General features: G+C 42.9%; 3 non-coding genes across 3 annotated transcripts; 2 read left to right on the top strand and 1 right to left on the bottom strand.

The window, feature by feature from the left end:
• Positions 1–1,139: 1,139 nt before the first annotated feature.
• Positions 1,140–1,212, bottom strand: trnat-ugu (transfer RNA threonine (anticodon UGU)). The gene has a single exon. It is a non-coding gene; the product is annotated as a tRNA-Thr (tRNA).
• Positions 1,213–5,129: 3,917 nt separating this feature from the next.
• On the top strand, positions 5,130–5,202 carry trnak-cuu (transfer RNA lysine (anticodon CUU)). Its single transcript has one exon. It is a non-coding gene; the product is annotated as a tRNA-Lys (tRNA).
• A 2,761-nt stretch (positions 5,203–7,963) lies between these two features.
• On the top strand, positions 7,964–8,035 carry trnac-gca (transfer RNA cysteine (anticodon GCA)). The gene has a single exon. It is a non-coding gene; the product is annotated as a tRNA-Cys (tRNA).
• Positions 8,036–8,273: the final 238 nt, after the last annotated feature.

Raw genomic sequence — 8,273 nt, 5'->3', positions numbered from 1 at the left:
AATAATACAGGAGTTTAAATTCAGGGCTTTCACTGCCTGGATTCAATTCAATTCCCTGTCTCGATATTGTGCTAATTGTTGTAACTCACACTCAGTTACTAGTTCAAAAAGAGCCATATTAGACTCAGATCCTTAACTCTCTGTCCGCTTCACATTTGCTGCAACACCTGCTGAGAACATCCAGCACTTTCTGTTTTTATTTTAACATGAATTACTGACTTGATCATACACAGGGACACAATAAATAGGAGCAGGAGTAGGCCACTCGGTCCATCGAGCGTGTTCCCGAAATTCAGTACCGTTATGGCTGATCTTGGGGTACAACTCAGTTTTTCACCAGCTCCCCATATCCCTGAATTCCCGGAGAGGCCAGAAACCTGTCTATCCCAACCTTAAATGTATTCGATGATGGAGCTTCCATAACTGTCTGGCATAGAGAATTTCAAAGATTCACAACCATTTCAGTGAAGTAATTTCGCCTTTTCTTCGGCCGAAATGACCAGCCCATTTTCCTGAGACTGTACTGCCGTGGGTTAGATTTCCCGACAAGCAGAAGAAATCTCTCAGCATCCACCCTGTCAAACCCAATCAGTCTTGTGTAGGTTTAATGAAATCGCCTCTCATTCTTCCAAACTCCAGAGACTTTCAGCCCAATTTACTCAGCCTCTCATCATACGACAACTCCCTCGTCCCAGGGATCATCTGCTGAACCTTATCTGCACCGTTTCAAATGCAAACACATCTTTTATTAAATGTGAATATCATATCTGCACAGAATATTCAACATGTGGTCTCAACAAAACCCTGTGCAACTTCAGCAACACCTCATTATACTTGGACTCCAGTCTGCCGTCAATAAAGACCAAAATGCAATTTTCCTTCCAATCATTGCCTGCACCTTCATGCTAGCTTTATGCATTCCTTGTACAAACGCATCTATTCCATGCTGAATATCGACACTTACCTTTTTCAGCTCTTCAAATATGCCCTGCTCTTTCTATTTTTTGACGAAGAAGGAAATACCTATTCGCTTTCCAAAATTGCACTCGATCTGCGCCTCCACTCATCAAAGCTCCCTATTTCGTCTCCCAGACTCTATTCCCCTTTCCGAGAGCTTCTATTAGCTAAACCTTGCTCATAGGCTCCAGCGAGAATTGAAGTCGCGACCCCTGGTTTACAAGACCAGTGCTCTAACCACTGAGCTATGGAGCCAAATGCTGCAAGGAGCTTCCAGTAAGTGCAGGGTTATCCGTGGATTGAAGACCAGGATGGGATTTGAGGACGGAGATTTTTGATGAATGTGGAAATGTCTGAGGTGGAGAGCCGGAAGTTAAAAGACAGAAGTTGAAAGTGACATGATTTGACATGTGTATTGTGTATGTACTTGACATGTATGTTGTGTGTGTCATGTGGTTCTTCTTCAGAGTTTATCGTCAATGTTACATCTCTGATTTTTCCAGCTCTGATACAAGTTCATCCAGCTGGAAGATTTAGCTTGTTGTTCACTTCACGGACGCTTTTTTTGTTAAATGAATAAATGAACAAAAATGTATTCACTCCGTGTCTGGGAATCGAAACCGCGTCACGGCGCCGACGCTGATCACGAGACCCTCAGTGACGCTGATGTGACAAATTTGCAGTGAGTTGATCATCTCGGCACCCATTTCTTCATTTCTAATAACGTTCAGTAAAAAAAAGTCACAATGAGGAATGACGGGAAGCGCACATGACAGGATTTGAACCTCAGTTAGAAAATCACAATACATCCCCTGGGCCGGGACTGCAGTCTCAATGTTTGCAATCCTGCTGCTTATTTCGACAGACAGCCATTCAACCGGTGTTCCCGTTTGTATTCTCTGTCGGAGCAACTCCACTCCTCCCAGCTTTGACAAAGGGTCATCTGGACTCGAAATGTCAGCTTTCTTCACGCCTTACAGATGCTGCCAGACCTGGTGAGATTTTCCAGCATTTTCTCTTTTTGTTTCCGATTCCAGAATCCACGATAATTTGCTCCACTCCTTCCACACTCGTTCCTTTACCTCAACAACTGTTTACATTGCTCTGTCGCTCCTCTTTCTTCATGTCAACAACGACACGGCACAAACTCTTGCATTCAATCTGAAATGCTGGACTTCAACTGCAGGGACCAAAACTCAAACCCATTCTGGCAGTGGCTGCAGTCGAACCAACAGCTCCGTAAAGACTGGACCTTTAGCCACTGGCTTAGATTACTCGGCTACGCTACCACATAAGCAGCTGTGTCCTTTGCTGGTATGTTATTGAAATTAGCAGCAAAGGAGCTGCGACAGTCCATCAGTTCGCTTGAGCCTGCTCCTTCACAGAATTAATTGATCCTGAACTGTGTAACAAGCAGGAATCACATCCAGTCAGAAACAGAATGAGCTGCAGTGAAGGACCAGCACCATTTAAACTGCCCTTAACCTTGTCTGGTTCCCAATATCCTGCCAGAAATGACAAAAAAAAAACATCCTGTTGAATTTGCTCAGTCTTCACTTCAGGACATGAGGCGAGATTGTGTTTTATATGTTCCACCAGGCAATAACTGACATTTGTTTTTACGGTTTGAATGAAGCAACAAATCTCCAGTACCTGACCACCAATCGAAACAGCAGTGAAAGTGTCAAACTCTGACCACCAGACCAGATGCTTGTAGCCTGTTTTACAACTTGCTTTACACACACTGCATGTGTTGCTTTATTTTTCGCGCCAGGCCAGACTACATTCACCACAAGCAAGTCTCTGTTGCAATATGGCACCTTCTGTTTCCACCCCAGTGATACATTGAATCAGTGACAGCATACAACAGACATTCCACTGACAGTTATTAATTTCACTTCCGACTGTTTGAAACGAGAGAGAACCTTTTCCAAATATTTCCGTTGCAGAGTGAGGGAAAAGTTCAATAATTCAGTGTGAACGCCAAAATCTGACCTTTTTACCATCCAAATGTTACCTTCCATCACCATCTCAATTGTCAGCGCTTTGCAGCCTATCACTATCTTTCTGCTACTGTGTTTGTTCTTGACCTGTTGCACATGTGACATTTGCAGCTGTGATGTAGACTTGCAAAACTCACTCGGCTGCTATTAGTAGAACTGCTTTCGATCAGATAGTAAATCAGGTTATTTTTCAATAGTTTGCTGAGAGCTATAAATAATCGTTCTCTGAGCGGGAATTGAAAACAAACAACACTGGGGAGTACTGAATACAACCCACTGGACTCCCAGGGCCACAGGTGAACTGTGTTTTTCAAAATGACTTACCATATATCCCTTAATGTGTCCAGTTTGGATGGAACATAAGTGGCTGCTTCAGCTAATGACAACACTGATTGTGTTTGCTGGGACATGAAATCGACAGTGAGGTCAAATAGTCCCACAAGATGCTGAAGTGATCGTGGTATATAAAATTCTAAATAGGATTGAAGAAAGTGAAATCTTTTTTCTTATGCGCAATCGGGAACACCATGTCAAATGTATAGGTTGAGAGGTGTTAGATTTAAAACTGAGATGAGGAGGAACTGCTTCTCACTGAGGGTCGTGAATTTGTGGAATGCATTGCCGTACAGCGCGGTTGAGTCTGAATCATTAAATGATTTCAAGAAAGAGACAGATATATTCCTGATAATTAAAGGGATGAGGCGATATTGGAACGGGGAGGGAGGTGGATTTGAGAACAGGGAGAGATCAGTCATGAACTGATTGCATGACGGTTCAGGCACAAAGCGCTGAATTTGCCCACTTCTGCTCCTAATTCTATTTCCTAAGTGCAACTTTCAATTTTCAAAACCCAGCAACTCATCACTGTGGCTCCAATGTAATCTACGTAGATTACATCCACAGGTGCCCCTTCATCCACAACACAACTGAGTCCTGTAAGGGACTGAGGAATGGCCCAATTCTGTGGTTTAATTACTTTAAATTTCTTTGTTTCCCTCATTTAATCTCTTCTGATTTACACCCGGCAAGAGGCCTCAAACCCTCTTGTTATGCTGCTGGATAACACTTGTTTAAAACTTCCTACATTTCTAAAAAATCCCAGTTATTCCCAATGAAAGGTTATGGAGCTAAAATATAAGATTTGTTTTCCTGTGCACACAAGCTGTCTGGCTTTCTGAGTTTTTCCAGCATTTTCACCTTTCACTGCACAAGTCTGAGCAGCTTCGGATGTCAATGGAAATATTTTCATTGAACAACATATTCAGCAGCGGCTCGTTGGGCGAGAGGTATGACTCAGGCCTGGGCGTGTGAACAATTTCGGGTTCACATGCCGGGCTCGATCCTCAATCAGCTGTTGTTTCGTATTGGACAAGTTATAGGTTTTATGAATGTATTTTCAGCGCAAACGTTGGGATTGGTTTACGTGGGATTTGGTTGGGGAACCTGAGCACACAGTGCAGGCAATCTATCAACACAACACTCACACAAGAAAATCAAGACATTAAAAGGTGAATATGCTTGTGGCCATTCACTTTATCTCTGTTCACCAGTTTAGAGGACCCCATGTTTGTTGGTTGAGACAGCTGGCTGTGTAATTATTGTTATTCATTCGTGGGTTGTGGATGTGTACCGGACTCGCTGTTTCTGTTTTTCATTGTCTCTATATATCTCCCTCAGACTCACTGACTATGTTTTTATTACGTTGACATATTTTGTTCCTTGCTCTGTCCATTATTTCGCTGTCTGTGTGTAACCGAGGTTCACTGGATTGATTTCTGCGTTTCTCCTGCAAGGAGAGAATCAGTGGGATGAGTCTGTTCGCTCTGGAGTTTAGAATAATCAGAGGTGATCTTACTGAAAAGTCTGAAACTGGGAAACAGTTTGACAGTGTAAATGTTGAGTTCCCTCCACCCCGAGCTAAATTATTAAGAACAAAGAAAAATAAGGTGAATGATGTAAGAGGAGTTTGGAATATTTGGGAGAGGTGAGGCTAAGAATTGGAAGATGTGAATAACGTAATTAATAATTGAGAGGAATGGATAGGAACTTTGGGGATTCTGTCGGTCGATTCATTGTAAACTTTGAAATCAGAACAAGCTGAGACACCAGATGGAAAAACCGTATTTGTCTCCATGCATTTTAGGTTATGGAAAGCAGCTTACTCCATGTGCCCGGCTAGCTCAGTCGGTAGAGCATGAGACTCTTAATCTCAGGGTCGTGGGTTCGAGCCCCACGTTGGGCGACATTGCCTTTAAAAGTTTGCCTCATTCCTGGGTGAATTCCAGATCTCCATTCCTCCAGAAGTGTCACCGCTCAAACTGAGTCTTTCTCCTTTCTGCGTTGTTTCTCTCACAGTTGTGGGTTTCTGACTGAAAACTACCTCCAGTTCACTGGAAGGCGGGGAGTTTAGCGCTGAACTCAGCGAGAGGTTTTGTTCTTATTTATTATGAGATTTAAACCCAGATCGGCGAGATTGTGTCAGTGGGAACAATAATCATCTCCATTGTAATTCAATCACTCCAGCCTTCCATCCTATCAGAAGACCGTTTGTTCTTTCCTCCTCTCCCTCTCTATTTTCCTTGACTCTGTACTTGTTTGTAAACCATTCAATCACTACTTGTTTCCAGTTAGGGTCAAAGGTCAGCAACCTGAATCATTCACTCTCTTTCCCTCTCCACAGAAGCTGTTGAAGCCGATGAGTCCTTCCAACATTTTCTGTTTTGAGGTGGGATTCGCAGCAACTACAATTCCTAGTTTTGGATCACAGTGGATCACTTTTCTCTGACTGAATCTTACCTGTTTGAACAGCTGAAAGGCTGAGGTTTTAAATAATAGGACACTGGAATATATCACCCTTTCACATGAAATGAAACAAAATGAGAATTAATCATTTCTTAAAATGCTGCTAATGCAATATATATTTTGTTGTCAATGCCAGCATTTGTTGTAAATCCCTATTTCCCTCTGAACTGAGTATTTTGCTGGGCCATTTCAGAGGGCAGTTAAGAGTCAATCACATTGCCTTTCCTCTGGAGTCCCATGGAGGCCAGAAAGGAGAAGGATGGCAGATTTCCTTCTGCAAGATGTGTTTTCATGACAATCAGAAAACAAAGCTTCATTACTGAGACGAGCTTTCACTTCCGTTTCAGTTCTAGACTGCGGTGGAATCGTGACCTGTGAGACTGGGCCACAGGATTCATACTCCACTGATTTTAGCACTATGTCACCATCGTCCCGGAAGAGTGTAAGTTTAAATCCTTCACATGGAATCAAACCACCTAATTTCACATTGAAAACAAACATTTAAAGCAGTGTACTGTGGAAATCAGTGTTGTCCACTCAGGATACAGGGGAATTGACGAGATATCTATTGCTTTCATTCAAAGACAGAAAAATGTGGTGAATCCTCAGCCTGAGTGATGAAGGAGCTGCGCTCCGAAAGCTCGTGATTTCAAACAAACCTGTTGCACTTTAACCTGGTGTTGTGAGAATTCTTACCGGGTCCTGAAGGGCATTTCATTTACAATTCGCAAAAAGATTATTTTTATAAAATTAACAGCTTTCAGCAAATCGCACCGCAATCACATTGCAGTCGGTGCAGTGAGTTACTCTCCTGGCCTCATTGCATCAGCCCCAGAGGACGATTTCTCAAGAACACAAAACGTTCAGCGATAAAGAGGTCGGAGGCTTCATTCATCAGGGATTACCCGAGAGCACGTGACCTTTCTCCGAAATCACACACGTACACACACGCCCAGAATTGCTCAATAATGCTCAGGTCACTTCAATTTCCGTGTTGGTTTCGTCGATAGAATTCGCTTCTTTAACTGCCATGGTCTGGGTTCGATTCGCGGTTAGGGAATGATGATTCATTGCTTTCGTGCAACACATGAATTAAGGAGAGTGGATATTGCTTCCTGGTCGAAAACGGGAGAGATACTTGTGGCAGGTTGAACAGGAAGAAGGAAAAATCTGCCCCATTCCACAATCCTGTCAATGACCCACAACAATTCATATTTACATTGGGAAGTCTGACAACACCAGGTCTATTTGGAGTCAGGACCTTTTGGGGCGCTGATCAAACAAAGCAAATTGATTTTATTATCGGAGCAAATGAACCTGTTGGACTTTAACATGATGCTGTCAGACTTCTTATTGTGCCCACCCCAGTCCAACGCCGGTATCCCGACATCATATTTACATTGCAATTGCTGGTACCTACTGTCAGAATGAGTGACTTACCTTCTACTGCATTAAATTTCATTGTAGCTCACCACATTCAAAGAGTAATGTTTGTTATAAAACTTATTGTGGTAAATCTGTTGAAAAACTTCCGCTTATCACTGCTCTGCTTTCATCACACTGGAAGCTAATGTGAAAAAAATGAATAATTTCAAAGCTGAACAACGTGCACAAGACAGGAAGGAGAATGCGACTGTGAATAATTGGCACTGTGCATATTCCTGTATCCAGTCTATGGGAGAACCAGGAGAATGAAATCCTGGTGGTCCAGTGCTTAGGATTTGGCGCTTTCAGGGTCATATATCGGCTTCGATATGCCAGGATTTAAAGTTTTTTACAATCCATTTAACAAACCTGAGTCGTTTCCTGGTCGAAAACAGCTCTGTCAGAAGCAGTGGAGTTAGATCTATATTTGTGTCCGAATTGGAAATGTCACATGGGCAACAGTTCAAGAACAAACACAGATAGTGAAGGACAGTGATAGGCTGCAAAGCGCTGCCAATAGAGATGGGGATACAAGTTCAAATCTGCATGACAATGGAGTTGATTTTATCGGTTAGATTGACACAAACATCTCCCAGACCTGGATCCAAATCTCAGCCAAATCACAAGAAAACATCTCGCTCACTTAAACGCTGAGCTCTCCGACTTCACTCAGAAACCAGTAACTCTGAGACAAAGCGTGATGCAGTCTGACCACTGGAACCCCCTCCACCACTTAATAAGACTATGCTGGATCCCGAGCATAAGTTCACAGCTGAGGGGGTGTAGCTCAGTGGTAGAGCGTTTAACTGCAGATCAAACGGCCCTCGGTTCAAATCCGAGTGCCCCCTTCCTTATCTTTGTCTTAGTTTCAATTGTGACTGTCTTTCTTTGGCTGCAAAGCGCATTGTGACGTCCACCAACCGGGAAAGGCGTCACAGAAATACAATTCTGTCTTTCAGAAAGTACCTTCAGTCCCAATTTTTGGTTACTGACAATCGTCAATAGAAACAGTTTGTCCCTTTCTGCTCTATCAAACGGCCCTTTCCCATGTTGGGAGAAGCGGGAAACCCCTAAATTGCTGCAACA

This window comes from Mustelus asterias, unplaced genomic scaffold, assembly GCF_964213995.1.
Source record: "Mustelus asterias unplaced genomic scaffold, sMusAst1.hap1.1 HAP1_SCAFFOLD_114, whole genome shotgun sequence".
Classification (NCBI taxonomy): domain Eukaryota; kingdom Metazoa; phylum Chordata; class Chondrichthyes; order Carcharhiniformes; family Triakidae; genus Mustelus; species Mustelus asterias.
The sequence above is the reverse complement of the archived record's forward strand: the minus strand, read 5'-3'. Positions and strand labels throughout refer to the sequence as shown.